The 12,373-nt window shown below is 39.7% G+C and overlaps 1 protein-coding gene across 2 annotated transcripts in view; it reads left to right on the top strand.

Moving 5' to 3' along the window:
* The window catches only part of PIEZO2 (piezo type mechanosensitive ion channel component 2), a 471,611-nt gene that overhangs the window by 330,946 nt on the left and 128,292 nt on the right, over nucleotides 1-12,373 (top strand). The window lies entirely within an intron of this gene.

Raw genomic sequence — 12,373 nt, 5'->3', positions numbered from 1 at the left:
TAAACAATTCCAAGTTGAACTGGCAGGAGAATTATTTCCAAGTTTTCTGTCATTTCTAATTCTCACAATATCTCTTCAATATACATATTGACTAGCCTCATTTTCCAAGGGAGAAAATTGAGGCTCAGAAATGTCTAAATGCCATATGCAAGGTCACAGAGATGATAATTCAAGCGGCATATCTAGATTCCTGTTTCATCGAGACCTACAGCGTCTGATTATTTTCAAGTTTATTGCGAGTTCATGCTAAGGCCATTTAACTCAAGGGATTAACTTTAAAATCAAAATATTAATCAAGTATGTACCACCCAAATCTTCATCACTTTTTTTTAACCTTTAAAAATAACCCACATCTTGTTACCCCTAGATTTGTGGTCATCAGGGTAAGGAAAGAGTGGGCAGGGCTGGAAGAAGAAAGAAAAGTTGGTTATTTTTAAGTGGTTGGTGATTTCCCCTGAAGTTACTTCCACAAGCTTCTTCAGGGTACCCACGTTGGCGTAAGAGGTCGGGTCGCCAAGGACCTTTTCTGGGCAGCTGCACTTAGGGCTAGCTTTATACCTTCAAACACAGTTGTCTCAAAGGCTCTATGCTTCTCTCTGAACCATGATTTACTTATAGAAAGGAGACTTCACCTTTCCCTCTTTGAATCTATTTGCTATTTGTTCCTGGGTACCCACCTGACTCTGGTGAGTGTGTGTAACTGTCAGTGATAATGACCGCTGACTCATTTGGCTTCTTGAGCACTGGGACCTTTGGACCCTTGGGGTCTGCCACCAAACCCCTTTCCAGGGAAAATGGTCTCAGAATAGAAATGGCTAAACAAGCATCCTGGAGGTCTGACAATGGGAATATCTTGTCTTGGTGGAACTATCCCAGGCTTCAGTGGACCTCCTCCCTTCTGAGCTTGGTTCCTAACCTACAGCCCACCCTTTGCACTCAAACTCCCTGAGAAATACCTGTCCCTCCTCTCTCCTTCCCTTTCTGTTTCTTCCTTCCATTCAGTCCCCCATTTATTTTGATTAAAGGATCTAAGGTTAAATGAGAGGATTGTTAAAAGATAGTTTCTCTAGACAATTACTGCCCTGAAGCAATCATTTTACTGTTGTTGGAAAGAATATATTCCCTGGTTTCATAAGAGGATTTAAAACCTGCCCAGACTTCACAATCAACCTAACTGCATACTTATCCATTCTCATTAGCAAATGCCTATTTAACTGAAGACTACGTCTCCCTATATCATAAAAAGCTCTGAGATCTGAAGAAGAAAAAGCTAAATGAAAAATGTGATGTCCACCCTCACACCCACTAAGATGGTTGCTCTCAAACCATAGAACATATAACAAGTTCTGGGAATGATGTGGGAAAGACTAGAGCCCTTCTGCTCTGTTGGTGGGGATGTAAATGGTGTAACCACAATGAAAAACAGTGTGGAGGTTCCTCACAAAATTACCAATAGAAAGATCCAACAATCCTACTTCTGGAACTATGCCCAAAAGAATTGAAAGCAAGGACTTGAAGTGACATTTGTACACTTGTGGTCCTAGCAGCATTTTTTACAATGATTTAAAGGTGAATGTTCATCTACAGAGAAGTGGATAAACAAAATGTGGTCCATACACACAATGGAATATTCTTCAATCTTAAAAAGGAAGGAAATACTGACCCAGACTACAACATGGATGACCCTTGAGGACATAATGGTCAGTGAAATAAGCCAGATACAAAAGAACAAATACTACATGATTCCATTTGTATGAGGGACCGAGGTAGTCAAATCCATAGAGACTGAAAGTAAAATGGCGGGTGCCATGTGCTGAAGGAAGGGGGCAATTGGGAATTATTGTTTAATGGGTAGAGAGTTTCAGTTTTGCACAGTGACATTGTTCTAGAGCTTGGTTGCAGAGCACGATGACTATAGTTAATATACCACTGCCCTGTACACTTCAACATTTAAGACGGTAAATTTTATGTTATGTCTATTTTACCACAATTAAGATTTTTTTGAAATGTGGTGTTATTTTCAGTATTACGTAGTTCTTTTGCAAGTGGCTGGGTTTCTGTATTACTAGCGACCAAGCAGATGTGGTCTGGAGGAAACCTGAAAACAGGTGGAGGTTTTATAAATCTGCCAACATGTGCAAATTGAAACAAATACATTGCCAATTCGTAGTCACCATATGTTGTCAGATATTACGAGTGCCTTGGAGGAAGAGGGAAAAAAAAACGCAAAATCAGTGCCCCCGGGCAGGTGGAGAGGCATTGACAGTGAGCCCACAGAGCCTCCAACAGAGCTGAGAGAGTCAGCTGTCCGCTTGGGCCTGCAGGTGAAGAATAACCAATGTTCTGGGATCAGGGATACTCCTTGTAGCTCCAATGTCCTCTTCTATAAAAAGGGGTAAAATGGATTTTTACACATAATAATCTGAGTAAGGCACCCTTTTGGGGGGGTCTTGAAGGAATGTTCCAGGCTGCTCCATATTTTGTTCTTATTGAGTATTCGAATCTCTTACTGCTTCTTAATTATCAATCTCTGGAGTTGAAGAAGTTACTTCTCGTCTATGTACATTTATGTATTGACTCTTCCAAAAGATAAAGTTCCAAATTCTTATTGGCAGCCTGTAGAGAATAAAAATAATTCTGTTAGAGTCAAGATGGCGGAGAAGTAGCAGGCCGAGACTACTTCGGGTAGCGGGAGATCAGCTAAATAGCTTATCTAAAGATTGCAAACACCTACAAATCCAATGGGAGATTGAAGAGAAGAAGAACAGCAATTCCAGAAACAGAAAATCAACCACTTTCTGCAAGGATCTCTTCTGATTTGGCTAAAGCATATTTTCCTGGGGTTGTTGCCACCCTTTTAGTATTTTACTTGCTCCTTCATAAACTCTTATCTGGACAAAATGACAAGGCGGAAAAATTCACAACAAAAAAAAGAACAAGAGGCAATACCAAAGGCTAGGGACCTAATCAATACAGACATTGGTAATATGTCAGATATAGAGTTCAGAATGATGATTCTCAAGGTTCTAGCCGGGCTTGAAAAAGGCATGGAAGATATTAAAGCAACCCTCTCGGGAGATATAAAAGCCCTTTCTGGAGAAATAAAAGAACTAAAATCGAACCAAGTTGAAATAAAAAAAGCTATTAATGAGGTGCAATCAAAAATGGAGGCTCTCACTGCTAGGATAAATGAGGCAGAAGAAAGAATTAGCGATATAGAAGACCAAATGACAGAGAATAAAGAAGCTGAGCAAAAGAGGGACAAACAGCTACTGGACCACGAGGGGAGAATTCGAGAGATAAGTGACACCATAAGACGAAACAACATTAGAATAATTGGGATTCCAGAAGAAGAGGAAACAGAGAGGGGAGCAGAAGGTATATTGGAGAGAATTATTGGAGAGAATTTCCCCAATATGGCAAAGGGAACAAGCATCAAAATCCAGGAGGTTCAGAGAACCCCCCTCAAAATCAATAAGAATAGGTCTACACCCCGTCACCTAATAGTAAAATTGACAAGTCTTAGTGACAAAGAAAAGATCCTGAAAGCAGCCCGGGAAAAGAAGTCTGTAACGTACAATGGTAAAAATATTAGATTGGCAGCAGACTTATCCACAGAGACCTGGCAGGCCAGAAAGAGCTGGCATGATATATTCAGAGTACTAAATGAGAAAAACATGCAGCCAAGAATACTATATCCAGCTAGGCTATCATTGAAAATAGACGGAGAGATTAAAAGCTTCCAGGACAAACAAAAACTGAAAGAATTTGCAAATACCAAACCAGCTCTACAGGAAATATTGAAAGGGGTCCTCTAAGCAAAGAGAGACCCTCAAAGTAGTAGATCAGAAAGAAACAGAGACAATATACAATAACAGTCACCTTACAGGCAATACAATGGCACTAAATTCATATCTCTCAATACTTACCCTGAATGTTAATGGGCTAAATGCCCCAATCAAAAGACACAGGGTATCAGAATGGATAAAAAAACAAAACCCATCTATATGTTGCCTACAAGAAACTCATCTTACACCCGAAGACACCTCCAGGTTTAAAGTGAGGGGGTGGAAAAGAATTTACCATGCTAATGGACATCAGAAGAAAGCAGGAGTGGCAATCCTTATATCAGATCAATTAGATTTTAAGCCAAAGATTATAATAAGAGATGAGGAAGGACACTATATTATACTCAAAGGAACTGTCCAACAAGAAGATCTAACAATTTTAAATATCTATGCCCCTAACGTGGGAGCAGCCAACTATATAAACCAATTAATAACAAAATCAAAGAAACACATCGACAAGAATACAATCATAGTAGGGGATTTTAACACTCCCCTCACTGAAATGGACAGATCATCCAAGCAAAAGATCAACAAGGAAATCAAGGCCTTAAATGACACACTGGACCAGATGGACATCACAGATATATTCAGAACATTTCATCCCAAAGCAACAGAATACACATTCTTCTCTAGTGCACATGGAACATTCTCCAGAATAGATCACATTCTTGGTCCTAAATCAAGTCTCAACCGGTATCAAAAGATTGGGATCATTCCCTGCATATTTTCAGACCACAATGCTCTAAAGCTAGAACTCAATAACAAGAGGAAATTTGGAAAGAACCCAAATACATGGAGACTAAACAGCATCCTTCTAAAGAATGAATGGGTCAACCAGGAAATCAAAGAAGAATTGAAAAAATTTATGGAAACAAATGATAATGAAAACACAACGGTTCAGAATCTGTGGGACACAACAAAGGCAGTCCTGAGAGGAAAATATATAGCGATACAAGCCTTTCTCAAGAAACAAGAAAGGTCTCAGGTACACAACCTAACCCTACACCTAAAGGAGCTGGAGAAAGAACAAGAAAGAAACCCTAAACCCAGCAGGAGAAGAGAAATCATAAAGATCAGAGCAGAAATCAATGAAATAGAAACCAAAAAAACAATAGAACAAATCAACGAAACTAGGAGCTGGTTCTTTGAAAGAATTAATAAGATTGATAAACCCCTGGCCAGACTTATCAAAAAGAAAAGAGAGAGGACCCAAATAAATAAAATCATGAATGAAAGAGGAGAGATCACAACGAACACCAAAGAAATACAGACAATTATAAGAACATACTATGAGCAACTCTACGGCAACAAATTTGACAATCTGGAAGAAATGGATGCATTCCTAGAGACATATAAACTACCACAACTGAACCAGGAAGAAATAGAAAGCCTGAACAGACCCATAACCAGTAAGGAGATTGAAACAGTCATCAAAAATCTCCAAACAAACAAAAGCCCAGGGCCAGACGGCTTCCCGGGGGAATTCTACCAAACATTTAAAGAAGAACTAATTCCTATTCTCCTGAAACTGTTCCAAAAAATAGCAACAGAAGGAAAACTTCCAAACTCATTTTATGAGGCCAGCATCACCTTGATCCCAAAACCAGACAAGGATCCCAACAAAAAAGAGAACTACAGACCAATATCCTTGATGAACACAGATGCAAAAATTCTCGCCAAAATACTAGCCAATAGGATTCAACAGTACGTTAAAAGGATTATTCACCACGACCAAGTGGGATTTATTCCAGGGCTGCAAGGCTGGTTCAACATCCGCAAATCAATCAATGTGATACAACACATTAATAAAAGAAAGAACAAGAACCATATGATACTCTCCATAGATGCTGAAAAAGCATTTGACAAAGTACAGCATCCCTTCCTGATCAAAACTCTTCAAAGTGTAGGGATAGACGGCACATACCTCAATATTATCAAAGCCATCTATGAAAAACCCACCGCAAATATCATTCTCAATGGAGAAAAACTGAAAGCTTTTCCGCTAAGGTCAGGAACACGGCAGGGATGTCCGTTATCACCACTGCTATTCAACATAGTACTAGAAGTCCTAGCCTCAGCAATCAGACAACAAAAGGAAATTAAAGGCATCCAAATCGGCAAAGAAGAAGTCAAACTATCACTCTTCGCAGATGATATGATACTCTATGTGGAAAACCCAAAAGACTCCACTCCAAAACTGCTAGAACTTGTACAGGAATTCAGTAAAGTGTCAGGATATAAAATCAATGCACAGAAATCAGTTGCATTTCTCTACACCAACAACAAGACAGAAGAAAGAGAAATTAAGGAGTCCATCCCATTTACAATTGCACCCAAAACTATAAGATACCTAGGAATAAACCTAACCAAAGAGACTAAGAATCTATACTCAGAAAACTATAAAGTACTCATGAAAGAAATTGAGGAAGACACAAAAAAATGGAAAAATGTTCCATGCTCCTGGATTGGAAGAATAAATATTGTGAAAATGTCTATGCTACCTAAAGCAATCTACACATTTAATGCAATTCCTATCAAAGTACCATCCATTTTTTTCAAAGAAATGGAACAAATCATCCTAAAATTTATATGGAACCAGAAAAGACCTCGAATAGCCAAAGGAATATTGAAAAAGAAAGCCAAAGTTGGTGGCATCACAATTCCGGACTTCAAGCTCTATTACAAAGCTGTCATCATCAAGACAGCATGGTACTGGCACAAAAACAGACACATAGATCAATGGAACAGAATAGAGAGCCCAGAAATGGACCCTCAACTCTATGGTCAACTCATCTTCGACAAAGCAGGAAAGAATGTCCAATGGAACAAAGACAGCCTCTTCAATAAGTGGTGTTGGGAAAATTGGACAGCCACATGCAGAAAAATGAAATTGGATCATTTCCTTACACCACACACGAAAATAGACTCAAAATGGATGAAGGATCTCAATGTGAGAAAGGAATCCATCAAAATCCTCGAGGAGAACACAGGCAGCAACCTCTTTGACGTCAGCCGCAGCAACATCTTCCTAGGAACATCACCAAAGGCAAGGGAAGCAAGGGCAAAAATGAACTTTTGGGATTTTATCAAGATCAAAAGCTTTTGCACAGCAAAGGAAACAGTGAACAAAACCAAAAGACAACTGACAGAATGGGAGAAGATATTTGCAAATGACATATCAGATAAAGGGCTAGTGTCCAAAATCTATAAAGAACTTAGCAAACTCAACACCCAAAGAACAAATAATCCAATCAAGAAATGGGCAGAGGACATGAACAGACATTTCTGCAAAGAAGACATCCAGATGGCCAACAGACACATGAAAAAGTGCTCCATATCACTCGGCATCAGGGAAATACAAATCAAAACCACCATGAGATATCACCTCACACCAGTCAGAATGGCTAAAATTAACAAGTCAGGAAATGACAGATGCTGGCGAGGATGCGGAGAAAGGGGAACCCTCCTACACTGTTGGTGGGAATGCAAGCTGGTGCAACCACTCTGGAAAACAGCATGGAGGTTCCTCAAAATGTTGAAAATAGAACTACCCTATGACCCTGCAATTGCACTGCTGGGTATTTACCCTAAAGATACAAACATAGTGATCCGAAGGGGCACATGCACCCGAATGTTTATAGCAGCAATGTCTACAATAGCCAAACTATGGAAAGAACCTAGATGTCCATCTACAGACGAATGGATAAAGAAGATGTGGTATATATACACAATGGAATACTATGCAGCCATCAAAAGAAATGAAATCTTGCCATTTGCGACGACGTGGATGGAACTAGAGGGTATCATGCTTAGTGAAATAAGTCAATCGGAGAAAGACAACTATCATATGATCTCCCTGATATGAGGGAGAGGAGATGCAACATGGGGGGTCGAGGGGGTAGGAGAAGAGTAAATGAAACAAGATGGGATTGGGAGGGAGACAAAGCATAAGTGACTCTTAATCTCACAAAACAAACTGAGGGTTGATGGGGGGAGGGGGTTGGGAGAGGGGGTGGGGTTATGGATATCGGGGAGGGTATGTGCTATGGTGAGTGTTGTGAAGTGTGTAAACCTGGCGATTCGCAGACCTGTACCCCTGGGGATAAAAATATATGTTTATAAAGCTGTAAAAAAAAAAAAAAAAAGAAAGAAAGGATGAATCCCCAAGTTTTGTAGCAACATGGACGGGACTGGAAGAGATTATGCTGAGTGAAATAAGTCAAGCAGAGAGAGTCTATTATCATATGGTTTCACTTATTTGTGGAGCATAACAAATAGCATGGAGGACAAGGGGAGATGGAGAGGAGAAGGGAGTTGAGGGAAATTGGAAGGGGAGGTGAACCATGAGAGACTATGGACTCTGAAAAACGATCTGAGAATTTTGAAGGGGTGGGGGGTGGGAGGTTGGGGGCACCAGGTGGAGGGTATTGTAGAGGGCACGGATTGCATGGAGCACTGGGTGTGGTGCAAAAATAATGAACACTGATATGCTGAAAAAAATAAAAAAAATTTAAAAAAAAAAAAATAATTCTGTTACATATGATCTAAGACAGAATTTAGATAAAGTGTCCTTGCGATGCCTTTGTTAGGCTTATCCTGTGTTCTTATTTCCTAGACTGAGGGCACTAAAATGATGGAGGGTGTGGCTGGGGCTGCAGCAATGGTTCTCTAAAAATTCTAGAATTCTCCTGTGAACTATGGTTCCTTCCCATTCCTTCTTTCTCTTTTCCTTTTTCAAAAACAGTAACTTTGATATCCGTTAGTCTCTACTCCTGCTGTAGCCACGGTCACCTGCTATAACTTCGTGGTATAATTTAGCCTTAGTGCTTTTAATTCATTCGCAGAAGCTTACACTTAAAACTTGCTATATGCTAGGCGCGTCCATCAAAGTGAGATGACAAAACTCATATCCCTTTTCGAAGAAATTAGAATCAAGTTGGGCAGAGATAAGCACATAAACTAACAATAATCCAACTACAAATTATGACTGCAAATACTGTTCTTGTAAATGCGTTGGGCAGGACAAATTTATTCCAGTTAGAAATCCTACATTTCCCAGAGGTGGATTCCCTAAATCCCAAGAGGTAGACGTTGATGATGTCCAGGATGTCCCCCCAAAACAGAAAGGAACAAGAAAAAGAAGCCAAATGAAGAGTGTTGGAAATTAATTGTAGAAGATCAGCTTTACATTAACTATAGGCCATCCAGACCAAAAGAAAGAATGAAGAATTAATGCTTTCAGCAACAACAACCATCATCAATGAGCATGAAGGTTCAGGTGATGGGTTATGGTGGTAATATAATTATGTATTCCTGGGCTGCTAATGTCCCGGGGTCCCCTGCAGTAATTCGGAGTGGTTGAGCATACTTGGAAGGAGTATGTTGATATGTGTAGGTTATGGGGTACAGTTGGGGTGGGACTGGAGTGGTCCTGAGAGATATCTGAGAGTCTGAGACTGCCTGGCTTGCTGCCTTGGTTTTGCATTTCCAAGGAGAGGACAGAGCCTTCCTGGAGCACATACCCCAATCATTGATTTGGCAACCCATGAAAAGTCACAACTATCTGGAAATCACTCTGGTCAATTAAGAAGTAGCAAGGCCAAAGGGACTGAGATTTTATGGTAAACCACAAATAGCCCAGCATAGCTTGAGTTCATGGTGTCTGGGAGGAAGGAGAGGAGACCTGGCTGCTTGAGGCCTGGGAAATAATTTGCTGGGACTTGGGGTTATTCTGCAGACAGCGAATGAAAAGGAAATAGGAAATGGGAAGAAGAAGGTGGCATGCTGAACTTGAGTTTTCTGAAGGTGACTCTAACAATGGTCACACTGTAGAGGAGAGAGAAACTAGAGACCACCCTTTGTGCTACAATTGTTCAGGAAGAGAAGCTGAGGACATGTTCTGTGGATAGGGATGTTGGGAGTGAAATAGCAGAGCAGGACAGGCCAGATACTGAAGCAGGAGTGTGTGCCCCAAGGGTCTGATATGTTTCTACTGGAAACTGACCATCACAGAGGAAGCTGTCTCCAGCCATCCTCTGAAAAATAGAAGAGTTTGTGAGATCTTAAGATCTTCTGGAAAATGCTCTTTCTTTGTTCATGTGCTTACACCCCTGCCTACCCCTAATTCTATTAGGTTTTATAAGGAACTGGACTTTCAGAGATGGTGAGCCACCTACCAAATGCACACTTGTCTGTTATTGATAGAACCAGCCTGGGGTCCAAGTGTATTCCAAATGCATTGAAGAGAGAAGCTTTATCTTTCTGATTCTAAATGAGCAATAAACAGGAATGCAGAGCTCTATGGCCATGTCACTATTTGCTTCTCAGGCAAAGAGACATTTCTATGGAGAAAGATATAAGATAGTCATTTTTTAGTATTTTAATGACCAATGAACAATATGGGCATTTTTATTCAATCAATGTGAACTAGGACCACTGTAAATACATGAGCAGTTATATGGGAATCATCAAGATGGAAGGAAATTTATATATATCCAATGAGGCAGCAGTAACAAAAATAGAGGATTGTTCTCACTGTGCCCAGTTTATCTTCCCAGCCCAGTCGCACAGCCTGGCAACATCTGATAGGACTTCTCTTTTCTCTCATTGACTCACCCACCCTTCTTTGACTATCCTGACATGGAACATTCTTCCTCCTGACTACCCTCTCCAGACAGAAACACCTCCAGATAGAAGGGGTTCTGTAACATCTTGCTCTCCTCAAACAAGCATGCCTCATCCCTGTGGTGAGATCGAGAGTGAGTTTCGTGGAGGCCAGGTCTGATAATTTCACTTTTCTTTGTATTGTCAATATTAAGAAGCAATTCTGGATAGGGAAGGTTCACAAGAAAACACTGAGTAAATTAAATAATAGTTGGGTGTTACACAGCATCCTAGAATTTTTGTGCCAGAAATGATGTGAAACTTTAAGTACAAACCTCCCATGTTATATAAAAATTTTTATCTAGAGCATCCAACCTATTTTAAAAAAAGAAAAAAGAACAGAGAACTCTTAGGTCTTAACCATATTTGTCTAATACTGTTAGAAGTTCCTTAAAGGATACCACAATCCCTCATTCTAGAGCTTCTGACCCATGTTAGTTAGTCCATACTCGTAGTACAAAACATGAGACTGATTCTCACTATTCTTATGTAAGTGTGCAAAATCAGTGTGGAATAGCTATAATATTAATGGTAAGTTGTGGAGTGTCCATGTAGACTTTTAGGAGGCATGTGGTTCAGTTTACAGACAGCTGCAGAAATTACTACTGACTTTCTGACACAGGTTTATATAAACTGGTGATTGATGATGTCATTGTTAGTGCATGCACCAGGTGTGAGACAAGAAGAGGAATGAGTTGGGGGCTGAAACCTATGCCTGATTAATCCAGAGACGTTCAGCTAACGTTTGATTTGAAATCTCAATGCTTTCAGTTCTGCACATTACATACTGGAAATTGACATTTCAATCTAGGACAGCAAAACCATTTTCAGAGTGTCCCACCATTCTAAGAGGGACATAACTCTTTTTTTTTTTTTAAGATTTTATTTATTTATTTGACAGAGATCACAAGTAGGCAGAGAGGCAGGCAGAGAGAGGGAGAAGCCGGCTCCCTGCTGAGCAGAGACCCCCCCCCCCCCCCCGCCCAGTTCGGGGCTCGATCCCAGGACCCTGGGATCATGACCTGAGCCGAAGGCAGAGGCTTTAACCCACTCAGCCACCCAGGTGCCCCTGGACATAACTCTTTTTGTTAGCAGGACATTTTTCCTTCTAATGCTAAGTACAAAGAATCTTGCTAGACTTAGAAGAAAAGCCTTGTAATAAGAGCAAGTTCTACTATAACTTCTATTTTTCTGATAAAATTGAAGAAAGTTTAGTTTCTATTTAGCTTACTCTAAAATCTATGTTGAACGATTCACCAATATGACATTTGCCTTGTGATAGAAAACAGTGAGAGCCCTGGGAGATTTTATAAGTGAGGGACGTATAGTTCTTGAAGATCTTACAACTGAATGAAGAATATAACATAAGCATTAAAGGAAGTTCACATCTAAGAGATACAAACAATAGAAAGAGACTCACTTAACGTAAACGTTTTATTCATTTAATAAAATCCTTTCTTAGAAAAAGTTCATGTAAAATAAATTCCCAATGAATCATATTTATATAATTTCCCATGATAGAGTCAGAGACCTTCTGATCCTATAGTAGGAATAACATAAAAAGTATATCATTTCAAAATTTAACAAGCCTCATAAAGTTATATTTCAAAATAAATAATTAATCATAAAGTTTTAAAATGAGAATTTGCACATAAATGAAATTTGACAGAAATATATATCTTCAAGAAATTCTAGTATATACTATCTGGCTTTTATGGCTGAATCATAGAACTGTGTCCAATTTCAATATTTGCCCAAGAATATCAATATTAGCTGAATAGCTAACACTAAATCCTGCCAAAAACAAAATAGGTGCCCATTTAGCTGACCTTAGTAACGTGTCCCCACATACTTGGCATTTC

The sequence above is a fragment of the Lutra lutra genome, chromosome 12 (genome assembly GCF_902655055.1).
Source record: "Lutra lutra chromosome 12, mLutLut1.2, whole genome shotgun sequence".
Lineage (NCBI taxonomy): Eukaryota > Metazoa > Chordata > Mammalia > Carnivora > Mustelidae > Lutra > Lutra lutra.
This window is presented reverse-complemented; position numbering and strand designations above follow the sequence as displayed.